The sequence below is a fragment of the Oreochromis niloticus genome, linkage group LG2 (genome assembly GCF_001858045.2).
Source record: "Oreochromis niloticus isolate F11D_XX linkage group LG2, O_niloticus_UMD_NMBU, whole genome shotgun sequence".
Classification (NCBI taxonomy): Eukaryota; Metazoa; Chordata; class Actinopteri; order Cichliformes; family Cichlidae; genus Oreochromis; species Oreochromis niloticus.
The window spans coordinates 18725680-18739380 of NC_031966.2; positions in this window are offsets into that span (position 1 = coordinate 18725680).

A 13701-nucleotide genomic window follows, 5' to 3' on the forward strand; every position below is an offset into this window, starting at 1 on the left:
ATCCACAAATCAAAATACCAGCTTATAAGGGGAAGTAGATGAAAGAAGGGAAGGTGTGAGATGAGGTTCATGCTTTCCTGCTTTTGTATCTCCGCCAGCTGTATAGCCCTTTCTTCCTCATACTATTCTTTGCCCTGGCAGTCGTGTCTCGCCAAAGGTACGACTTAAATCATCTGTGCCGTTTGAAGTTAGCGTCCGTGACACTTTGGAGTAAATGCAGGAAAAAACTTATCAGACTCTGCCTGATTCTATCTCTTGCATTTGTTTCACTACCCCTGAAGTCATTTGTTTTATTTTGTTACACAGATTATATTCTTTCTATGAACAAAAGCTGCACGAGAGCCAACGCCCTGCATGGCTAGAAAATAACTCAACTTATTTTTTTTTCATCTGTTTATCAGACAATAAACAGGAAAGGTTGCATTTCTTGCTGTGAATTGTGAGAACTGTAAGCAAGCAGTAGAACTTTTCTTATCGCTTTTAGCCATTGAGCAACATGAAGGCGACACGTTCTCCATAGACTCTTGGGAATAAAATCATTCAGGAAGGGCCATAAATTTTGTATGTATTATATTATACATACAGAATATTTAAACGCTACAGTAATGCTGAACTCCACCCTATAACAATCTTTTATACTGCGCCCTGGTACAAGGAGCAAAACGATCGGATCCAATTAACGCTCAGTAGATTTGCAGCCTTTAAATGATAAAATACTTATTAGTGAATGAAGCTAATTTTTAATCTCGAACATGATTTTTTTTGTAAAATATTGTTTATGTGGTGTGAGTTTCCAATAAGCCCCCAAAGGACTGCACTTGCACGTAATAGATGGACCTACTTTGCTCACGACTTACAGAGACAACCCCTCACCCACCATAATCCTCCACACGACTTCTTTTCTATGTGTTGTCACTAAACAGTCACTTTGGTGGTGTAGACCTGAGAAAAGGGGCCCCGTGACCCTCAACTCCACATCTCCCGCTTCGCACAGCCTGGCCATTGTCTTCCCGAGGCCCCGGGTCCCAGAGGGCAGCATGTCCGTGCCACCCACTTGAGATCCAACAACAAGAGCACCTTCCATTTTTACATGCAGCACTTGAAGCCTTCACTTCATGTGAAGCAATCCTCTCACCTCGGGGGGTGGCCGAGCCCCTGGGGCTAAAGATGCTTATCCAAGCCTGTCCTTTTTTTAGCTGAAAGATAATTCGCCCAAGTGCCTTTAAAAGAATCTGTTCACAGCATTTTCTCAGAAGTGCTCACTGATCATTGACAGAAAGAATGGGCAATTCTTTCCAATTGTACATAATGAGAGATACTGGGGATTATAGCGCCATTACCAGCCCACTTAGTAGTTAGGAGTAGTTAGGAGTAATTCAGAATTCGATTTAATACAACATTCGAGGATAATTTCAAATCTATGCAGGATAACCGCCTGCGGAGTTCTTTCAAATTAACAGCTAAGATAGGTATCAAGGCTGAAACCGAAGCAGATATCCAGAATGTGCAGAATCCAGATGCTAGTCATCATAATTCATGACTGTGGATTTACTTGTCATTAAAACGCAGGTTGGATAGTAATAAGAATGTGCGAGACATTATAAAGTTGGCAGCATGGGCTCAAACATTTGCACTCTATTAGCTTTAATTGTCTTAGCTTGAAGCAAAGCCTGTAATGAAAATGTAACAGATGGTGTTTCCTTAGAGTGTATCAGTGGACTGTGTGCCAGTGGAGGATTGCCGCCTCACATCCAGGGATATAGAGCGAGTCCTGGCATCACGGCGCTGGCAACAACAGTCTGAGGGCAGCAACGCTTCCACATGTGCCTCAACACAGGAAACACTTGGCTGTTTACAGGAAGCTTTTGTTGAAGGAATGCTGTGGATGGCTGGATTCGGTCACTGCTGACGACTTTTCCTGATTCCTGAGTTTTTAATAACAGACAGACATTCCTAAGATAAGTGTTCCATGGATGATGGAGAAGGGATCTTTCAAAGATAAGTCAGCGTGTGCCGCAGGAACTGTCAACAGGTGGCCTCTCAGCTGTGGCTAAACTGGTCGCCTGATCTCAGAGAAGATTTGTTGCATTATTTGCTGTATTCACAATTAATGTGTTTCCTGTTTACCATCCGCTGCTAAATAAAGCCCCCAGATATCTGAAATGCTAATGAATTTTGCGGATGTTTGTTTGCATTGTTGTTGTTATTTTGATGATTGAATAAAGTGAACCGAACACTTCCGCTTCCATTTCTAGAGCATCTTATCAGATGCAGCGCACCTTTACTGAAAAGGAAAACAAATCAAACCCCCATCATAACAAGCGTCACAGTCACCGTCCTGACTGAATGTCAATGTGAGATCAGGTTCGGTTTGCTAATTGGCTTCTTGGGAGCAATCAGCGAGGAGGGAAGAAAGTGTGACATCTTCATTAGGACGTTTCAAAGATGAGATGCGAGCTGTAAGAGCCTAAGCTCTGTTTTGCTCGTTTTGTGATCCTTCCCTCAAGCAGCCTGCGCGCCGTATCATCAAATGTCAAGAATCACAGGCTCGGTGGATTAACTTATCTGCCTTTATTTGTCACATTGACATTTCACTGAGAAATGTTCAGGGTTCACTGAAGCCCTGTGAAAGATAGGGCAGCAATTTTCCCCCAATTTCAGGTTCTCATTCTTCTGACTTTAACACATTTTCACACATATTCATACTTGCAGGAATTGAGTTCCTCGCACTCATTAAACAACTATAAAGAACTGCTGTAACGATGAAACATAGCATCTGCTTAACTTGTGTTTTTCATGCAGATAACACAGTGAAACATCAAGTGGCTGTCTCTTTATAAAGAAATTCAAACAGACAGGAGGTCTGTTTATCACGAAATTTGGACACCAGCTGAGGTTTATCTCCTCTAATGTTGGTCAGAATCTGAGCACACTTATGAGAACAATCAGAAACCCATGAGAATAAAGCAATTACACAAACGTAATCATATAAATACAAATTAACTTCTCATCTTCCTCCTCTTTTTCTACTTTTAAATCCAAAATAAGCAAAATAAATAATAGGAACGATAACATTTTTCATCGGGAGATTCCAAATTGTTTTCACTTGTGCTCCCTTGTGTGTGTTGACCATGCAGGTTATCCCCTTGTATCTAATGCTGCGGCGTTGCGTGACTTTCAGACAGTTGTCTCTATAATCAGTCTGATATGGCTCATCAGTCTACAACTAAAGTTGCCAACAGATCGATGAAGGATATGTTGTGAGTCCCTTGAGCTGGCTGCAGACAAAAAGGCAACTTTTCATTCCCAGGGAGCACTTTTCACCGACGCTTTTATTAATCACATTAATCCTGTCAGCTGACTTCCATCTCTGTGGATTTGCAGGTTGGGAGGGCAGATTTTTATCCTGTGATATTGCACCTGCGTAATGTCTATTTTTAAAGAAATCTGTTCACGCCGCAGAGGGGTTCTTCAAATCATGAGAAAATTATACGTGGATTTGCCACTCTGGTTTGCAGTATCGAACTCAAAGCATGTACAAAACAGGCTTTGCACCCTCATGGTCCTGTCAGGCACAGATTCCTCAGAGATATGGTTAAAAAAAATAAAAACAAACAAGGGAAGTCTTTTGAATGGTCTGCACTCTCCCCCCGCTAATCAGCAATAAAAATCTACTGAGGGTTTTTCTCCAGGTGGCAGGTGATACCAGCCTGTCTGACATCACCCTGAGGGCAGATGTTTCACTGCTTCTGCTGAATACCTCTTCAGCACAGAAACTTAAGTATTGACTCCTCACCTTTAACTTTACGTCTTTGCTGTTGATGTGTACCGGTATGTGCTGTACAGAGGGGGACTTGATGGCGGTACGCCAGACTTTTACACGCTCCCATGATCTTCAGCATACCAATCTTCTGGCTCCTGAGTGCACCATTCTTCAGCTGTGTTGTTTTTCTCCGTACACAGAAGATATAGCAATCATCCACCCGTCCTTCATTGTAGCAGAGGATCAAACTGAGTCAAAACACGCTAAATGGAGAGGGTGTTGAATCTAAAGTGGGTAACTGCCCTCTTCCTCTGCAATATTGTTGCAGTTATCAGAAGTTTGATCTGTCTGAACAGTGGCATGCAGTTTGGAAATGGCCGATTTGTTTCTTATGGACGATGTTTTTTTTCTTTAACTGTCAGGGATGGAGCATGCCACGGCTTGGTCTCGCTCAAGACAGAGAAATGTGACTTGACAGATGAGCGATAAGGAAATGTTCACGGAGAGGAGAAGACAGACTCTGAAAACAGACATTAGGTGTCTTTGAAAGCTCACAAAGCATTCGTCTGTATTGCGAATTGACAGAGCTAAAGATCAACTCTTGTCGGAACTTGGCTCATTGAACCTTTCACTAAACGTATTTCTTCTTCCATGATACAGGTCATGGGACGTTTTAGGAGTAAGAAAAGTGCACTTTTGATAGCAGCTAACTGTTGTTATAAGGGCATTACTTTTTAGGCTGGCTGAAAATCAAAAGAAACTGCACTAAATCTCTATACAGATGAAATATGTGTTCATTAGTGCAGCTGTTGAGGCTGTCTCATTCTATATTTTAGTTATTGCTGGTAAATTAACACTAAACTGACTGGTTGCTAATGAAAATGTTAATGTTTAACAACTGCAACATATCTTTGGTTTACTTAAACTTTCAAAAAGTTCATCAAATACAGTTAAAAAAAAATTCTTATTTTTGTTTTAGTTTTGGATCTTTGTGTAGCTTCCCAGTTTTCTGTCTGAAACTTTTTAACTCAATTCAGTTCAATTCAGTTTTACTTTTATAGTGCGAAATAACAACAAAAGTTACCTCTGGAACTTTATTGTCTAAGGTAAAGACCCTACAACAATAGAGGAAAAAAGCCTAACAATCAGATAATACCCGTGTAAGCACTTAGCGACAGTGGGAAGGAAAACACTCTTTTTACAGGAAGAAACCTCTGGCATGGACCAGGCTCAGGGAGGAGCAGCCATCAGCCACAATGGGGGAGGGATCCAAGAGTAGGGAAAAAAACCCCTCAAAACAGAGCATTTAGCACATCCCTGAGCTCCTGAGTTTTATCACCCATCTCTATGTGGTGAACTCTCTTGTCCCTCTGTTTCTTTTCCATACCCATTAGTAATATCTATATATAAGGTTTTTCTCTTTTCAGGGAGCAGTCATTAAATGAAAACTTGATGAGGGCATAGATGGACCAAGAGATACTTTATTAATCCAATTGGGAAATTTCATGGAAATTGAGTTGTCTTGTTGCTGACACTTTCAAGACATAAAATAAATAAGTAGAGACAAAACATTAAATATAAGCAGTACATAAAATGCAATGGAGTATCTATCGATCACTGTCATAAAATATATACTATAGGTAGGAAGTAAGCAGGCCTTAGACAGAAAATAGAGAGGAGCTCAGAAGGAATTATTAGTTGATCGTTGTAGTCTGACTACTGATTTAACTGCAACTCACCATCTTGTTTTCTGAGTAAACACAATCGACAGTAGGAGATGATGACAGATGATGCCAGCCATGGTTTTGTGAAGTGAATATTTAGACAGGAGGTTGAAGTGCTAACTCATCAGTTAATGCTAATAAACCTTTTATAGCATGGTGAACTGATGGACTGTGTGCTACGTGCATCACATAGAAACACCTCATTATAAATAGGATGCAAGAATTTTACTCACCAACACTGAAAGCGAGTGTACAGTCTGTTAGTACACTGAACTGCATTAAAAAGCACCAACACAAGCACAGAACTGAATCAAATTATTGAGGTGATTTGCGGGTAACAAGGCTACATTCTCTGCTCCTAATAATACAAAACAAACTTTAAGGACCAGATTTTCCTGCAATGGACGCAGTGCTGCAGTGGAAAGTTGTGTGGATGATCGACTAATGGTGCAGGAATTTATTAAGAAGTATGCAGCTAGTTTATGTGAAATGTGGCCAGCACTTTATCAAGCACAGCATATATTAATGGATCAAAAATAGAACACCTGATGAGTGTGATTACTATGTACAAACCAAATTAATGGATTTACATATGTGCTTCTCTCTTAAAACAATAAAGACATTCAGACCAATGAGAGGCAGCTGAAGGAGAATTAGTTTGTTAATGATATAAAAAATTGCTGGGGGCTATTCCACTGTCTAAACTTGAAATTTCCATGTAACAGCTGGCCTGTGTAATGTGCAGAAGAATATGTCTGTGAAGGAGACAAAATAGAATACAAAATATTATTCACTGTATCATCCAGTGAAGCCATCCTTGTGTTAATGAGGATATTTTTACTGTGCTTAAATGCATAGATCACTCTCTTTTTTTCTCCTGCCAACTTTATTGCCAAGTCAATATTCAAATTCACTCATTAATTTAAAACACTAACACAGTCCCATTAAAAGCTAGATTTAGAGAGACATTAATATGGTATGGAACAGTTCCAATAGAAAGAGGGAAACTCAATGAAAATGTGTGCGCACTGCTGAGAAAAAAAAAACACAGAATGTTTTCATTGCGTACTGATCTCTGTGTAGAAATGAAACACCACAAATGTAAAAAGTAACAGAGCTGCCTGTAAAAAAGGCACCAAACTGGCCCCAAACATTTAAAATTTAAGCAACTGAAAAAAACTCAAACATTGCACACTATACAGACGTAATCATGGAGGTCGGCCACAGAAATCAGATCAGCTTTTTGTACCTGAGTGTAAATAAAAAGTGTTGGACATTTTAACATGTAAGTCTATGGAGACTGACTCATGTGGTCATTAGGGAACCTTCAGTTTTTGGCTCTCGCTTCATATTTTTAGATCCAGATGTGACCTCTGGAATATTCACATTTATATTTGACTGTATCAGGTTTTGGATGTTGTTCTTTTATGCATTAAGATGCTGAATTAATCTTTATACACTCAGACAGGAAGACTACTGGGTGATGGTATGGGAATAATGGGAATTTTTCATATCATTTGTACAATAGTTCGATATATTATTGTAATAACTGAAGGACATTAAGGTGCTAAATGTCCTATGCATTGATTTCTTTTTTTCATTACTTAATTTAAGTAAAGGTGTCCTAAATTTTAAATAAGTGGAGGAAAAATAACTTATCAACTTGTGGAAGTGAAGAAAAGTGGGGGGTATAAAGAGCAAAGCCTAGAAACTGGCAGTGTTTTGAAGTCTTTTGTCTCTTATCTGTGTATAAGACTTGTCTTTGATGTCTTGTCACCTTCCCCCATTCTGAATTCTCTTTGCTCTTTTCAAGAAAAAAATAAAAAAGCGACAACCCTTCATTTAAAAAAGAAAAAGCTCCTTTTTTATTTTTCCGATACGTGCAATCAAAGTAAATTATTCATGGTTGCGCAGACTTTAAAGCATGAGCAGATCTGGTGACTGTTTCCCCAGCTGCTATTGTTATGAACAAAAAAAGAAAAAGGGGGCAAGAAAAGGCAACTTCATTAATGGCACATTATGTTTTATGGCGGACTAAAACTTCAAGTGTCCCGAGCTGAATTTGTTTCTGTTTTATGTGAGCCACCCCAGTCCCCACCTGCCTCAGGAGGGGTAGATGAAGGGCATTTCTCGACATGGGCTTAGACTCCCCTTAAACAGGCTTTTATATGTACCCCAATGAAATGCAGATGGAGAGCACCTGACAGATGAATGAAAGCTTGCGTATATTCCTTAAATGATTTTTTTCAATGTTTTTGGTTTAATTAGCTGCCAAATACTAGGACGCAGTTTTTATGGGCCTTATCCTAAATTTGATTGGACAAGAAAAACAGTTGCTCATGCATCTCTGCTGACAAAGTCTTCCTGCCTTTAAAAGGAAAGAAATATGGTCGTTTCTCTGTGTTGTGGCTATTATAAAGAAGTTAAATACGACTCTGAAAAGAGTTTAAAAGAAGAAAAGAGCCAGGAAAGACAAACAAAAAGGGAAATGGAGTCAACAAAAGATATGCTGTGCTTTGTACTTTTGGCACGGTGGCAGCACTTGATGAATGGATGTCTCTGAAGAAACAGCGTCTCTTCACAGGGAACGCCTGACCTCCCTGAGTTACATAGCAACTAGGCTTTTGGTATTAGGAATTGTAATTCACATCATTTTTATCTATGAATGCACACAGCCCCATAAATTTAAAGCAGACGTGTGCTCCATTAAAGAGAGAGGTTTCTACTTATTCACTCATAACTCCTCAGCTTATGTCGGGGGTCAATCGAATAGTTCTTGCTATTCGGTTTCACTAACTGGCAGACTTTGTTTTTTTGGCATCAGATCTGACAAAGCACAACAAATGGCTAATGCCTCTGAATCAACTCTCTACACCATCACGCAAAAACACATGTACACACACAACCACTCTAACATATTGAGACTGGATGGCTTGAATCATTCACACCAGAGCTCAGAGTTTTAGCCCTGTGATGTCAACACATAGCCAGATACAGTTAGCATATTTTCACCATCATATGTGACTTTTGTACATGATTTATCTTAAACAGTAATCTAAAATGAAATATACAAGTGGCTACATTTTACACAGTGGTTCTAGGCTTGTTAGTGTTTATCACGTCTACTCTTACCGGCCACTTTATTAGAGCTAGACCTTAATACTGTTTTTTTGGTCCATGTTGACACGATAGCATCACACACTTGCTGCAGATTTTTCGCATAACCATGATGCACATTTTCTGTTACATCACATCCTAATTGTGCTCTGTTGGATTGTGATCTGGTGACTGTGGAGCCTATTTGAGTACAGTGAAATAATTTTCATGTTCAAGACACCAGTTTGAATTGATGTGAGCTTTGTGACGTGCTGCATTCTGTGCCAGATAGGTGGCCTGTGCAGGGTGTACTGTACAGCAGCAGTCCCCAATCCCTGGGCCACGGACCGGTACCGGTCTGTGAGGCGTTTGGTACCGGGCCACGAGAGTTGAGGCTCGGGTGTGAAATTTATGGTTTTATCGTTATTTTTTTATCATTAACTCAGTTTCCCTGGGTCTTTTGTTCATGTGTTATGAATAAATTTTCTTTTTTTTGGTACTGGTACTGGTTTTATTTTGTTGTATTTATCCATGACACCTTAAAGGCCGGTCCATGAAAATACTGTCGGACATAAACCGGTCCATGGTGCAAAAAAGGTTGGGGACCGCTGCTGTACAGCACCTCTCGCTCTGTGGTAGCTTGCATAGATTCTGGCCTCCCAGCGACCCTGAATTAGCAGAAGAGAATGGATAGATGGATGGATGGATGGATGGATGGAGTTACTTTTGCCTCCCTATCAGCTTTAAGCATTCTGACCATTCTCCTCTGAGCTTTGGTATCAGTATCTTCTCCCAGAGAACTTCCACTCACTGAATAGTTTATCTTTTTTCAGATCGTTTTCTGTAAAACCTCTACATGATTTTTCAGGAAAATTCCAGTAGATCAATCACAGTAGATGCTCGGACCAGCCCATCTGGCACCAAGAACCATACTACTGTTACTTAAATTCTTCCTTTCCTATCTTCCTCATCCTGATTGTAAGTTTGAACTTCAGCAGGTCATCATGACCATGTCTTTATGCCTAAATGCATCAAGTTGTTGATATGTAATTGACTAGAGAATAGAGAAAAGACTGCAAAATGCAATGATTTTAAGGACATCGAAGTAGCTGAATCATATTTGAGAGCTACATTAAAAGGAATTCAGTGCACCAAATTAGAAGCACACAACTTCAGCACAGACTGTGCTTCTAAGACGGTCATTCAGCTCTTTGATGTGATGGCACTGATGACCACACTGGTATGTCATGGGTCTGGCTGTATTATAAGTTGGCACCGGTTTCTCTTGCTTCAGATTTCAGCTACTAGAGATGAGTAACATACTTGCAAAACCATTACAGAAGAGTACCAACGCTGCAGATGGACCAGTAGACATGTACCACACTTCAAACCTATAGTCATTTAGTTTGAGGATTATATGATAATATTTTAAGAAAAAAGTTTTTAACTAACAACTTGTCAGTCACAAGATATTAACCAATGAGCGTGTACAGTCCACCCCACCCCCTCTCTCCCCACAAGCAATTCCAAAACACCAAGATGGCAGTGGCGACCAATGAGTGTCTTTTATACTGATGGTGCAAGGAACTAGTGAAGCTCAGTGCTTCTGCCTTTTTCAGATGCTCCCTGGAAGTCTCATTATGACCACTTGCACATCAGTTTCTTGTTTATTTTTGTTTACTGTTTGTTTTTTTCCTGAGCAATCTTGTTGTACTTCAACACCCATTTTGACTTTCTCCTTTTCCTCAAATAAGATTAAAGTTGAAGGCCATATTAACAATCACTTTGCAGGTGGTTTTCCACCTGCACTGCATTTCTGTTGTTTTCTCTCCTGCTCTCTGTGATTTCTTGTGTTTGCAACTTGATCCACAGTAGCCAATCTTTCTGGAGAAGAACAGACTTCACCATTTAGCAGACGTAGCTTTATTTCAAATGACAGGCCCTTCTGGATCTCACATCTGCTCAATTGGAGCAGATGTGCTAGATTTAAGGTAGTTTTTGAAGTCTGTTGATAGTGGTTGATTAAACTTTTTGTCAATTTATGTAGTGCCATCTGCCTGCTGTAATGCTAACTGTTTAACTCAGTGCTAACTGTTAACTGATTGTTGATTGCTAATTGTGTGGTGGCATAGCACTGAACAGCACAGGGACATAAAGCCACACCATGGAGTTAGTTCCTATTTTCCTAATGTAGAGAAGGTAGCCTAACAGAGACATAGTGCTGTCAGCGTTAATCTGGTTAAAATGACGTTAACACCATAACTGCATTAACGCGGCAAATCATCGTTAGCGAGTTACCGCGGGCTGCACAACGTCAACGCGTTAGCGCGGTTAGCTCATTAACGCGTTGACGCCATGCAGCACCTCACATGGGGCGATCCGTGGTAACTCGCTAATGATAACGTCATTTTAACGAGATTAACACTGACAGCACTAATATATATATATATATGTGTGTGTGTGTGTGTGTGTGTGTGTAGACATCCACCAACGAGCATTTAAATGTCTTTAAATGTTCTTTAAGCTCCCTGGAGAACTATTTCTGAAGACTACTTAAAGAAAGCTTTACCTAAGAGACATAAGGCAGTTGAAAATATCAAATATTGACTTTCAAGCTTGTTACAACTGCACAAACTCTGTATTTGCCTTATTATGTTTACACATGTTTCAATAAGTTGCTGCACCCATTTCACATTTCCCTAGCAAAATCTAGCAAAATGAAGGGTGGCTCCAGACTTTTAAACAGTAGTGAATGGTAGTCTGTGCTAGCAGTTGCACAACTTATTTAACTAAGGCAAAAGGTTATCTGAAAGCAATCTGTTGGATTTAGGTAAGAAGTTATATTTAAGCTTTGCAGGGTCAAAAAAGAAAAAAGGTCACTGGAAACGTAACACACAAACAGTAGGATTTCCTGTGGTTATTGCTGTGAATTCTCAAGCTAAACAGACACGTCATCCAACCAGTATAGTGTAACTTAAGGTGCACCACAAGCCTCTTTAGTCAACCTTTAGACAATATGTTTAAACATTCATTCAAAAAACTTCTGGTGTTTGGAACCATGTAGTACTCAGCAAATACTCAGATTTGCTTATTCCAGTGCATCTTGTGTCAACATTTCTCTTGTCAAAAGTAAATCAAAGCCAAAAGGTCCTGAAGAGATTGGAAAAACTGCAATATGATCTACCAGTGTTTGCCCTTATTCTGTAACTTATTTCTTTTAGAGTACTGTTTTGTGGCTTCAGGCCACTTCAGCTCTTTGCATGTCTGAATTTCAGTACCAACTGCTCTCTGATATTTCTGCCTGAACAATCAGAGGAGGTGGTGAGGTGACTCAGTTACCATGGGAAAACAGCGGACGATGCTTGGTGGGTTGAGGTGTCCAATATGGCAGCCCATTCCCCTCTCTGATCACCCCTCCAGCTGGTTTAAATGAGAGTTGGCTGCTGAAGCATTTTGCCCCACTTGTCCTGATGTGTTTGTGATCAAATGAGCAGTCAGGCCCCTGAGTGCTCACTCATTATCTGGACATTGAGCCTGAACTCGATGTGGGAGGCTCCTCTGCTCAGATAAGCCTGGAATGCTCCTTGTTTAGTGTCACTTCAAAGCATACAGTCCAATGAAATTGATGCTGCTGTTGTTTGAAAATCACATTTTCAATTTTTGAGAGGTTTGTGAAACCGTGCATGAAAAGTCAACATTTTGGGGATGCGTGGTTTTACCCCCAGTGGGGGATATCTATAGCTTTGAGGTTCTTTCTAAACAGCAAAGATTTACCTTAAAGGAAAACAGCTCTGGGCAGAGGAATAAAAGGCCTCTTTTCAAGATTTTGGGAAAAACATCCTCGTCCGATATCACTCAAAGCTCAATTTTATGGTTTTGTGGCGCGTTTTCAAGCCATATAAAGTCATTTTCACACTCTGCCTCCCCTGGCAGCAGTCGCATTGTGCCTCTGTGGGTTGCTGGAATGGTTTGTTTGCTGCACATGAAAGAAATGAGTCTGAGCTGTTTTATGCAGCTGTTTATTCACCATGGCACTGCTTCAGAAAAAGTCAGAGAGAGACCGATTTCTTTGTGGTTGGCAGTTTGTAAATTAATTGGTTTATTTGGTTTTGGAAGATTGCATGCACCACATATTTGGAGCAATCAAATAGCCAATTATGTGGTTTCAGATTTCATGTTTAGGTCCAGCTGTGACAAGCTCAACTATCCACAGACAAGCATTGCTGGATTTAATGTCTGTTAAAAATGGCAGATTGCTTGGCATCATGACTAAAGACAATGCAAAACAATAATTTGATTGCAGAAATGTATAGCGGTAGTACAAAAATGACTACAGTATCGTCTTTCATGTATTAAACCCTTATTATTTCAAGAGTTTTATCACTTCATCTTGGGTAATGTCATTACTGGAAATCAAGTTATAAATCTGATATTCCCTTACAGGGTTAGTAAGTAAGGATTTGACATTTTGGGGAAAACATCCAAACACCTGTGTGGAGAAAATCTACAAAACTGCAGGAGATATTATAAATTTTCTCTATTAAATTACATGTATATTTTTCTTACTGTATAACTTGGACAGTGAAATACAGACATTCATATAAAGAAGGCTTGCTGACAACAGAAACATGAAATAGGATCCATCCGTCCCGCAGTTTACTGTTGGCGAAAAAGGTATTTTTGTTCACCAATCAGTTACAACATTAAATCTACTGACAGGTGAAGTGAAAAACCTGTCATTTTAAACAATGTAATGTTCTGCTTGGCATTCATGTGGCTGTTATCTTGACGTCCACCTGAACGTTATTTCAAGTCAATTTGACTCCCCAATGGCACCAGCCTTCCCCCAGCAGGTTGAAACAGCCCCACCAGATCCAAAAATGTGCTCAGAAGCAGCTTGAGAAATACCACAAAATCACTATAGAGCTATAGAGGAGTATATGGTCCTGGCTATAGTTTGAAGATACTCTGCTCTTCACCAGTTACCAAAAAGGTAAAAATGTTAAAAAGAAGAAATAGGTTAGAAAGTAAGCAGAACACATTTTAGTCATTCTCATTTTCTGGGCTTCAATTAAGACTGTTTAGTTAAAGTCACTAACAAGAACAGAAGGTGCAAAG